Below are 12242 nucleotides of genomic sequence, written 5' to 3'. Positions count from 1 at the left end.
AGGTTCTGGCACTGAGGCATATTCCAGGATGACCTAGCAATAGAGGGAGCAAGATTTGGAACTCCAGTTAAAAATTAAGCCATGAAAGCCATGTTACTCCTAGACTTCATTAGTCTGCCAAAAGTTCCCATCACATGAAAAAAGGTCAAGAACATCTACTGTGGCATCCTGGACAGGGGACCAGCCCGCCCACATTGGATTGAATGGTTCTGAAGAAAGGAGAAGATAGGGAATCATCTATTAACACTACATTTCATTATAGAGTAACTCTGATGATTAGGTAATGCTTTTTCCTATTAACTTCCAACAGACCTCCCTGTATCTCCCAGCATCTGATCCTCAATTTTTTCTTCTTGGACAAGTCACCCAACCTGTTTCCTCTTTTGGTTTATTCTTTTTTTCTTCTGTTTCCTTCCTTCTTTCTCCTCCTTCCTTCCCTCTTTCTTCTTTCTCATTTCTTTTTTATCTTCTACCCTTCTCCTTCCTCTTCTTTCTTCCCTTCTTCCTCCTCCCTTCTTTCTTCTTTCCATTCTCTATTCTTTTCTTCCTTCCCTCTCTTCTTTTTCCTCTTCTTCTTCTCTCTTTTCCTATCTCCTTTCCTCCTCTTCCTGCCCCAGCTGCCACTTCAGAACTTGTCCCAGACTGCTGCTATATCCTAGTATTTTTAGAACCCCTAATATTAAAAAGTCCATTAAGGAGAAACAATGAGGCTGGACTAGTGGATACCCCCACTGCTAAATGAGCACCTTCATCATCTACAAGTCCTCTTCTGCATGAAATAGGGGACCAGGTTAAATGCACAGCTATCATGACCCATAACTCCCACCCTCCTGCAGTTGCAAAAATGCCATGTTTTTTTTTCATACTCTCCCTATTGGGCTGGAGAGAGGAGCATTATGCTCTCATCAAGTAGCTGCCTCCCAGAGAGCACTTAGCTCGGATTTCTCAGCTTGTGAGGCACACAAAGCTTATTTCCATTAATTCTCTAATTCCCCCATCATCCTTCACAGGGGAGGGAGGCAACTCTAAAGTGGTACCCTTCCCTTTTACAATTACCATGTGAATGATTGGGCCCCTGCCTCTCTCCGATTTTGGATTTCTTTCTTCATATAGATCCGCCTGTCTTGGGGCCAGGTGCCTCATAGCTTCATTAAAAACTCCATTGTTGCTACAGTTTGGTGGCCCAGTAGATAGGAGTCAGGAGAATCTGAGCTCACATTTGGATTCAGATATTATCTGTGTAACCCTGGGTTAGTCACTTAACCCTGATTGCCTCCAAAAATCCCACAAAATTTCATTATCCAGGACCCTTAAGCAATCAGGCTGGCACCCATATTGGGGCTGGAGGTATAGCGTGGTGGAGTTTCAAAAGAGATGATGCTGGGGGAAGTTAGGTGCCTTAATGGATAGAGTGCCCATCCTGGGGTCAGAAGGACCTGAGTTCAAATCTGGCCTCAGACACTTAATCCTTACTAGCTGTGTGACCCTGGGCAAGTCACCTAACTCCAATTACCTTGCAAAAATAAAAGAAGAGCTGATCCTGAAAGACTAGAAGGACTTTCAGTGTTCATTCAGTTTGATCCCCTCATTTTTGAGGTGGAAATTGAGGCCCAGAGATGGTCTAAGGTGCTAGAAAATGTTTTAATAGCAAATCATTAGCAAGGAGGGAGGAAGGTATGTATGCAGAAGACATTTTTAGGTTTAATTTGTATTCAAATTTTCTCATTTTCTCAAGTCTAGACACTCAGGAAAACAATAACTCAAGCCCTAATTTGTAGGATTTATTTATAATTTTCAATATTTACTCACATTAATAATTTAACAATCAGCTCTCTGGAGCAGGTCTATGTTGGCTCCAAGCACTTTTGGAGTGTAAAGTTAGAACCAAGACTAGAACTCATAAGGAAGGCTCTCTTTTCTCATGATTTATGTATATTTGATGAGGCAAAAAGCTGGGGGGAACTATGTCTATCAGTTATAAAATCTCAAAATCTCTGAGTTGGAAATTCTAATGGTGGTCATCTTTTTTAATATGTCAAAGGACTGTCCATTTTCTGCTTGAATAGTTCAATGAGGGGTAACCTACCACATCCCTGGACAATCCATTGTACTTTGTTGTTTTTTGTTTTTTTCTGATGCAATTGGGGTTAAGTGACTAGCCAGGGTCACACGGCTAGGAAGTGTTAAGTGTCTGAGGCCGAATTTTGAACTCAGGTCCTCCTGACTTCAGGCCTGGTGCTCTATTCATTGTGCCATCTAGCTGCCCCTGTCCATTGTACTTTTTGAACCTCCTTTCATTGTTAAGTTTTTCCCTGCTTCAAGCCCAAATCTGCCAGCTTTAACTACCTCCCCCCTAATTAGCTTTAGCTTTATGATTAATCTTCCTGTGGGAAGGAAGCTGTTCTCAAAGTCTAGGTGAAGTCAGTGCCAAGTTTGAATAGGGAGTTCTTAGGATCCTTGGAAGAGGGGTGATTTGAGATGTAGGCCTCCTGCATGAAGTTCTTTCAGGCCAGACTAGGAGGAGCCATCTTCCCAATTTAGCTTTCTCAAGAAGCTTTAGAACAGAGTCGAATAGATGGGAATGCCTTTGTATTAAAATACAATGGAATTCTCTTAGAAGGTGCCCTTTATTCTTCTCCTTGTCTCCTGTATGTTTCTTGTACTGAGCAACAAAGGAAGATTCTCTTGCCCTGTTGATTCCCATCAACTCCATGGAGGAACCTACAATGCCTTGTAGAGAGCACTGAATTTCCTGTCAGCTGACTGTCTTGTGAGGTGGAAGTCAACTTAGTAAAAGGGGATGATGTCCCTTGGCTCCATCAGAAAAAAATCTTCCCTAGTATATGTCTGAAGAAGGTGAGGAGAAAATTGCTTCTCCCCTTTATAGCCTACCTTGGGGAGGCAAGCGTGATACAGTGAGAAGAGCACTCACTACCTTTGTGGCAAGAAGATTTGTGGCAAGAGACTTTCTTCTCTATTTGATGTTTCCTTTCTGTGTGACCTTTGGCAAACCACTTAACCTCTCTGGACCTCAGTTTCCTCACTGGTCAAATGAGGGGGTTGGGCTAGATGACTTTTAATATTCTTTCAGCTCCAAGTATATGACTTGAGATATTTAGATAGATAGAGAAAGCATTTAGTAGCCATTTACTATGTGCTGAGTACAATCTGCCTTCAAGTTTACATTCTGAAGCAGAAGGAAGATTGTAGTCAAAGTGGATGGGGAGAGCACCCCAAAGGGGAAGTGTGGAAAATTGTAGAGTCCTGGATCCCTACAAGATAAGTCAATGGACTGCTTCCATTTGAATTGCCTTAGGAAGATTCTGAAGATCACCTGGCAGGATAAGACGCCAGACCCGAGATTCTTTCTTGAACTAAACTGCCAACCATTCCAACTTTAGTTGCAGAGAGCCAACCCCATTGGACTGGCCGTATTGTTCAAATGCCAACTGTGTATTTGCCAAAAAGATTAATTTATGCAGAATTCACACTGGGGCAGCACTCACAAGGTGATCAGGAAGAACAATACCAGGACACTCTCAAGGTCTCTCTTAAAAACTTTAGAATTGATTGTGTGACATGGGAGACACTGGCACAGGACTGCCCAGTATGGTGCATCCTCATCAGAAAAGGTCCTGTACTCTATGAGCAAAGCAGAATTGAAGTAGCCCAGAAGAAATGCAAGATGTGTAAAGTTAGAGTCCACCTAAATATTCATAGTGGCTATTTGTGTCCAATCTGTGGCAGAGCATTCCGAGCTCGTACTGGTCTGATCAGCTACAGTTGGACACCCTGTAACTCAACTCTAACATAGTGCGGTCAATTTGGTCCTCCTTGAAAATCAACCAACCAGATTGAGGAATGTTTCTGTTGGGGTGGAGGGATAGGGATGACGGGAGACAGCTGAGAAGTGAAGAGTAGTTTAAGGATCAATGAGGATCAATAAGGATCTCTTCTATAAATATCTTCTCCATTTGAAACTGGAATTATACAAAATCCTTTCCTTTCTATCTTCCTCCTCCTCTCTCCCCTTACCAAAGCCTGCTTTTAGAACAAGACTTATTAAAATAATTTGTACTGAAGTGTATATAAAAAGTAAAAGTTTAATTTGGGGGGAGGATATCCTCCCCCCAAATTTTCAATTTAAGATATCATAAAGGAATAGCCTGAAGTATTAGAAGAGATAGCTGATGTAAGAGGCCTTGTTCAGGTTGATCCCAGAGGAAAAACTATAGGCAAGAGGTAAAAGTTGTTGGAAAGTTGATTTCTGAGCTTGATGTCAAAAAATTTAATGGGGCAAGAGTGATGAAAATTGTGGGTAGGTGGAGACGTAAGATCTTATTTGTGGTCTCAAAAGAAAAAATTCACAAATGCAATTACAAAATATAATTAAATTAACAAATACAAGGATGTATAGGAGAGCTAGGAGTTTTCATGGACTCCAGTGCAGTATGGAATGACAACCAAAAAAAAAACCTCATGTACCCCAAAGTTGCATCAATGGAGGGTAGGAAGGTGAAAGGCCTTCTGCACTATTCCCTGGTAAAATTATATTGGGAATATTGTGTTCAGTTCTGGATACCATATTTTAAAAAGATTTTGATAAACTGGAGGGCAGCTGAGATGGTAAAAGGCTCCGAGATCATGCTGATGAGGTTTTGAGTAACCAAGTGGTGTTGGCAGAGAAAGGCTGAAATACTGTAAGATTATTCTCTGGGTCAACCAGGGAAGGACATGGGGATCAATTCAAGGTTATAGTTCCATCCTCTATGAAGTCATCGGTAGTCCCACCTTGCTAAATCCAGTCAGAAATCCAAGTTATATCAAAATTTCCCCTATAAATTCCCCTATTAATCTATGACCCCCGCCATCTTTACCGAACCCCTCTTGGATTAAGCCCGCCATGGTGTTCTGCCTCATGGTGTCTTTCTCCCCATCCCTCCTCCATTCCTCATGGTGTCTAACTATATGCTCTCCCACTCTATTTCATATCTACCACTCCTGGTGTCTATTGTATCTCTTCATTTTGTCTGTAACCTCTCCTTGTAAATAAATCTCCTTTCACCAAAGGGAAAAGCCATTGCAAATTCTACATGGCTGAACCCCAACATTTGGTGCCAGTTGTTCTCCTCAATCTCAGCCTTTGGTACCTGTACCTCAAACACATCAATGTCATATGTAGATCAGCTGAGCAACTCGGAAACGTTTAAGCTGGAGAAGAGAAAACTGTGTGTGTGTGTGTGGAGGCTCATGACAGCTGTCTCTAAGTATTTTAAGGACTATCACATGTAAGAAAGGTTAGATCTTTTTGGCCCCAGAGAGCAGAATGAAGAGAAAAAGGTGAAAATGGCAAAGAGGCAAATTTAGTTGATATTAGGAAAATCATGGAATGATGAGTTGTTCCAAAGGGCAGCAGGTTGAGTTTCCAGGCAGTTAGGAGTTTTCAAGTAAGGGTTGGATAGCCCCAGTTAGGTATATTTAGAGGGAGATTTTTGTTTTTATGTGATTTTGGACAGATCATTTCTGAGTTACCTTCCAACTCTGATATTTGATGACTCTGTGAAGAAAAAACTTTCCAGAGAAGCAAAACTGTCCCAAAATGGAAGAAGTATGCTAGGGTCATAAATCTATAGCCAAGAGAGATCTGAGAAGTCATTCAGTTCTGACCTCTTCCCTTTGTAGATGTGGCCTATAGAAGCTGTCATATGGGCTGCAAAGGTCAGTGGAAGAATTTGAACCCAGGACCATTTAGTCTATAGTCATTATTTTTTCCCTAGCTGTCCATCACTGTAGTTCTACCTGCTGAAGCTTAATGATCATTTGATGGGTATATTGTGAAGGGAATTCCTCTTCAGATATGGACTGGAAGAGATGGCTATTGGGCTTCCTTCCATCTCTGAGAATCCATGACTCTCTGTGCAGGGCCAGGGAGCCAGTTAGCTCTTGACAGGTGGAGGGAAGTAATGTTTAGGGCTCAGGGAAGCCTTTCTGATGTCCAGAAATGATACCTGCTGGGTGTGTCCCTGGTCTGGGAGTGGGGAAACATGGTCTGGTTTGACCCTTGTCTTCCTACTGAAATTCTTATATTGCTATTATAAAAGCATCACACTTAAAAGGAAGTTTTTCTTCACCTAGAGGTGTTTATTTGTTTTTGTTTTTAAATGAACCATATTGTTTTCTGAAACGGTGCTGTTAAAGACTGAAACACAGCAGGAATTGTTTGCACATATCATTGGGATGGTAATGAGAGATATAGAAGAAAATAATGTGGTTGGTGTTGGGAAGAAGCAGGGACTGGTGACCCTGGGAGGGAGATGTTATAACTTAATTTACTCAGTTTGAATGAGATAAATTCAAGATTGAGTTTAACTCCCATCACCTTTCCCAGTCCTCTCCCCATTTCCCAGAGCCTTTCCCATGAGATTAAATTCAATTTATGCTAAATGTATCTTGTATGTACCTAGTTATGTACAGGATTTCTTCTCCAATAGAATATGAAGTCCCAGAGGACAGAGATTATGGTTTTGCCTTTCTTTGTATCCCCGGTTCTTAGTGCAGTGCCTGGCACATAATTGATGCAGGAGGTAACAGATGAAAGCTTAGTCTCTAGTGGTATAGTGGTTAGAGTGCTCAGCCTAGTCAGGAAAACCTGAATTTAAATTTGACTTCAGATATTTACTATCTGCGTAAGCCTCTACAAATCATTTAGCCTCTGCCTTGGTTTCCTGATGTGTAAAATGGTGATAATAACAGCACCTACTTCACAGGGTTATGAGGATCAAATGAGGTGATATTTGGTTTTTTTTTGGCTTTTTATTTTCAAAATATATACATAGTTTTCAACATTCACCTTTGCCAAACTTTGCGTTTCAATTTTTTTCTCCCTCCCTTCCCTCTACCTCGCTCCCTTAGACAGTAAGTAATCCAATATATATTAAACATATGCAATATTTCCAGGCTGCAAAAGAAAAATCAGATTAAAAAGGACAAAAAATTAGAAAGAAAACAAAAGCAATTAAACAATAACTAAAAAGGTGAAAATATTATGTTATGATCCAATTCAGTCCCCATGGTCCGATCTCTGGATGCAGCTGGCTCTCTCCATTACAAGACCATTGGAATTGGTCTGAATCACCTCATTGTTGACAAAAGCCATATCCATTAGAATTGATCATCGTATAATATCATTATTTCTGTGTGTGATGATCTCCTGGTTCTGCTCACTTTACTCAGCATCAGTTCATGTGAGTCTCTCCAGGTTTTTCTGAAATCATCCTGCTGAGGGTTTCTTATAGAACAATAATATTCCATAACATTCATATACCATAACTTATTCAACCATTCTCCATTCAATTTCTGGTTCCTTGCTGGGGTTGCTATAATCATTTTACACATGTGGGTCCTTTACCATTTTTTGGATCTTTTTTTGGGATTCAGGTTCAGTAGAAACATATCAAAGGATATGCACAGTTTCATAGCCCTTTGGGCATAGTTCCAGATTGCTCTCCAGAATGGTTGGATCAGTTCACAACTCCATCAACCATGTTTTCCCACATCCCCTCAAACATTTATCATTATCTTCTCCTGTCATCTTAGACAATCTGAGAGGGATGTAATAGTATGCGCTGATATTTGTAAAGCCTTTTGCATAATGCCTGGAACATAATAGGACTATTTAAATGTTACTTGAGAAGTAGTCCTCCTCTTCCTCCTTCCCCTTCTTTTCCTTTACTCTCTTCTTGTTCTTTTTGTTTTTGTTCTTCTTCTTCTCCTCTTCCTCCTCCTCCTCCTCTTCCTCTTTCTCCTCTTCTTCCTCTTCCTTCTCCTCTTCCTTTTCTTCCTCTTCTCTCTCTTTCTTTCCCTTTCCAGAGACTGGCAAGAAAGCTGAGGGTTGATATGGACAGGGAATGGGAACTTTCATCCACAGCTTCTTCCTATTCTTGAGAGTATAGCTTGAGAGTGTGAGAATGGCCACGTTGGAGGAGAGAGCAAGGATCTTCTGACCTTGTAGAGAAGGGGAATGGAGAATGGGAGATGGTGAAGGCTATCTTTCTCTCAGAGAGCTGCAGAACCTATTGAGATGTCAAAGTGAGATGGTGACTACAGAAAAGATAATGGCTATCTATTGTTTCTAGTCCAGAGTATAAAACTTCTCTTCTTCACTACTCAGATTCCATTTTCCTTATTTACTTGCTTATTTGTTTCTTGGTTCTGTAGCTTCTAGGAAGAAAGAGAAGCCCTGTTACTCTTCCTAATGAGGTACTAATCTTCCAATGTTGGAAAATTTCATGCCTAAATTTTGCCTTAATTCCTGTACTATTAAAATCACAATTAGCTGTTAATTAATTAAATCACAATTAATTAGATTTCACAATGCTTGAAGGAATTGGGGGGAAGGTAGAGCAGAAAACTAAAAGGAAAAACATATTAATGACCTTTTTTGTCTAGTTGTCACAGACTGGGGGCACATATCAAAAAGATAAAGAGAATTTATTGATTATTTTAACAACTCCCTAGAGCAGAGAGAATCATTCATCTAAGGTATCCTCTAGTCTTTTAGGATTACATTGAGTTATTAATCACAGCAGATGGGTTGGGCCATGCTTAACTTCTCGGCCATTTGAAAGGAACCATACCCCTTCAAAGGAGAAGTGTACAATGGAGTGATTGTAGAGAAAATCACCCTTTCAAGGAAGGAGTGAGTCATGTGAAAGTTCTGCCCATAGAAATGTTTATGTGTGGGGTCAATCCCACCATCCAGTAGGATTGCAGCCAACCAGTAGGATGATGAATTTCTTGAGAGACTATAATAAAGGACAAAGGACATACACTTATAGTCAAGGAATAAAGATGGAAGAAGAGAAGGAATGAGAAGAACAAATTCGAGAAGTAGGAAGAAAATCAGGAGAGAGTAGTGTAAGGAAGAATGCTTCATTTTATATATATATATATATATATATATATTTTTTAATTGATGCTTTCTGTTGTTACATCCCATTCATACCCAAATATCTACATCCTTCTTCTCAGAGAGCTATCATTTATAACAATGACAAAAAAGAGAGGGAAAACAGCAATTCAGCAAAAACAAAACAAAAATCCCTCTAACATCAACTATGTCTGATAAGTATATAATGTTTTCTGAAGCAAAGAGATATATTTTCTTCATTCCTCTACATGGCCAATCTTTGTCATTGTGATTATGCAATATTCTTTTTACGTCTACTTAAATTTACATTTCTTGGGTAGCCATTGAGTATGTAGTTTTCCTGGTTCTGCTTATGTCACTCTATATCCGTTCACAAATTTGATCTTTTGCCAAATCTTGTCATTTCTACTTATGCTGGAAGACTAGAAGACCTGAGTTGAAATCCAGCTGAAGATATTTACTAGTAGTGGTACTCTGGAAAAGGCATTTAACCGTTTGCCTTAATTTCCCCATCTGTAAAATGAGGATCATAGCAGCACTTAAGGAAGGATCAAAAGAGATAATATTTATAAAGTGCTTCATACAGTGCTAGGCTTCAGACAGGTGCTATATAAATGCTCATTTCTCTCCTTTTCATACACTCTAAAATCCAGCTACATTGGCATCCTTGAACAGGTCACCCTGTCTTTCAAGCATGTTCATTGGCTATGCCCCATATCTAGAATAATTTGACTCTTCTTCTCTGTCTTTTAGTTTCTTTGGTCTTTAAGATACAATTCAAATCTCATCTACAGGAATCCTTTCTCTATCTCCCCAGCTATATCTATTTTTTATATAACTTCTCTGAACCCAGTTATTTGTTCATTGTCTCTTCTAGAAGGTAAGCTCCTTGAGGGCAGGGATTGTCTTTGCCTTTTCTAAAGCAAGTACTTAATAAATAAATGCTCTCTAAATTCTTTGGACTTGTTTCTTATGGCACAGAAATAGTTCATTACTTTCATGCGATTCATTACAATTCATTTGGCCTTTTCCCATTTGGAAGACATCTGTTTTATTTTCAATTTGTTGCTGTCACAAAAAGTGCTGCTGTGAACATTTCTGTAGGGAGGACAATATCTCAAGGAGAGAATGATCAGCAGTGTTAAATGATGTATCAAGGAAAAGAAAGATGAGGGCTAAAATAAGTCAACTTCTTAAAAATGAGAGTTGTTCAAGAGTAAAATAGGCAACCTCAGGAGGGACAAGATTCACCCTCACTAGAGGTCTCCAAGCAAAGGTTGTAAGATTCCAATCTGCTAACCATGTGGTCCAGAAAAGCTTTTTGTTTGACTGTTCAGTAAGAATTGGGGGTGTCTTCAGAAGGCACAAACCAACCAGTTCCTTGGCCATCCTTTTCAGCTTTCTGTAAATGTATATCAGTTTTTAGTTTGACTCCTTTGCTGATGTCTCTCTGGTTCGATATAATTTTGTAAAAAAGAGACTTTTGGCCCCTCTTACCCCAGGGCCAATATGTGTCTCCATGTAAAATGGTCTCTGTTCTTTGCCTTTGGATTTGTTTCAATTTAGAAAGAATTAGAAGCTACGATCTTGTAAACTTCAAAAAATTAGGGGAGTGAGCCACCTAGGTATCCAGGCATCAGGAGGTTGGGGAGCTGGCTTTATGCTGAGTTTTAAAGTCAGTCCATCATCAATATTCCAAAGATCAAAGAATAACCTTCAGGAAACAGACTTGGGTGATCTACTTCCAGAAATCAAGATCTACTTCCTCCTGCATTCATTTTCAGGGCAGAATTAGAATGACCTTAAATCTGTGTTTCTTGAGATTGCCAATTCTCAATGAAGAGCTGAAAACTTATAGAAGTTCTTGGAGGGAGAGGGGAGAGAGAAAAAGAAAGACACAGAGAGAGACAGAGACAGACACAGAGACAGAGATAGAAAGAGAGAGAGACAGAGAGAGAGGCAGAGATAGAGACAGAGCAAGAAAGGGAAGAGACAAACAGACAGGGAGACAGAGCGAGAAAGACTCAGACCAGAGACAGAGAAGAGACAGACAGAAATAGAGACAGACACAGACACATGTACACAGAAAGAGAGACAGAGAGAGAAAGAAAAAGAGATAGAAAGAGGATACAAAGACAAAGAGAGATATATATAGAGAGACAGAAAGACAGAGAGAGAAAAAGAGAGAGGAGAGACAGGAAGATACAGAGAGAAATTCACAGACAGAGAGACACAGAGAGAGTGACAGAGACAGAGACAAAGATGACAAGAGAGAGAAAAAACACACAGAGAAAGATAGATAGAGACAGAGAGGGACAGAGACAGAAAGACAGACAGACAGAAACAGAAAGAGAGAAAAACAGACAGATATAGAGAAAGACACACACACACACACACACACACACACACACACACAGAGAGAGAGAGAAATAGAGAGAGAGAGAGAGAGAGAGAGAGAGAGAGAGAGAGAGAGAGAGAGATGAAGTCACCTGACCTAGGCAAGGGGCTTTTCCTTTTGATGCCTTCATCATGGGGAATCTAGAAGAAATGTGAGATTGAAAGGGGTAGAAAGAAGGATAAATCATTTTGATAGTGACCCACTAATCCATTTTACTTAGATTTGGTGAACTTGGTATCTTTACCTAGGTTTTGGAAGTTTCTGTGTCTGATGCGGTTACTGCATTTTAAATAAAGGCTGAATTGACTATAGTGGAAGGAGGAAAAGTTTCATAACCAGTAATTTTTCCTTGGGGAACAGTTGCTCCATTTTATTAGAAACAAACTGTTTTTGCTATGTCTCCAATATATGTGCAGTGGTCCAGTAAAAGGGGCCCAAGGCAGAGATGGGAAGCTTCTTATCACTACTCAGAGCAGTAGTGATAAATACTCCCCTACTCTTCCCTCTCCTCTGACATCTTGAAGAAATGTGTTACAGCAGAAAAAGGGGAAAATTTGAACGAGGACTGCTTTCTTGGGCTGAAGCCATCTTCCCTAATCAGCATTACACATGGCAGCTAGAAGGCGCCCTAGTGGATGGGGTGCTGGACTCATCTTGAATTCAAATCTGATTTCAGACACCTACTAACTGTGTGACCCTGGGGAAGTGACTTAATCCTGTTTGCTTCAGTTTCCTCATCTCTAAAATAAACTGGTGAAGGAAATGGCAAGCCATTCCAATATCTTTGCCAAAAAAAACTCCAAAAGACTCATGAAAAATCAGACACGATTGAAAAATGACTAAAAACAAATAACAACACATACTTAATAGTGATCTATAACTTTGGGCAAGTCACCTAAGAGGTTCCTGAATGAT

Source organism: Sarcophilus harrisii, chromosome 1, assembly GCF_902635505.1.
Source record: "Sarcophilus harrisii chromosome 1, mSarHar1.11, whole genome shotgun sequence".
NCBI lineage: Eukaryota > Metazoa > Chordata > Mammalia > Dasyuromorphia > Dasyuridae > Sarcophilus > Sarcophilus harrisii.
This window is presented reverse-complemented; position numbering follows the sequence as displayed.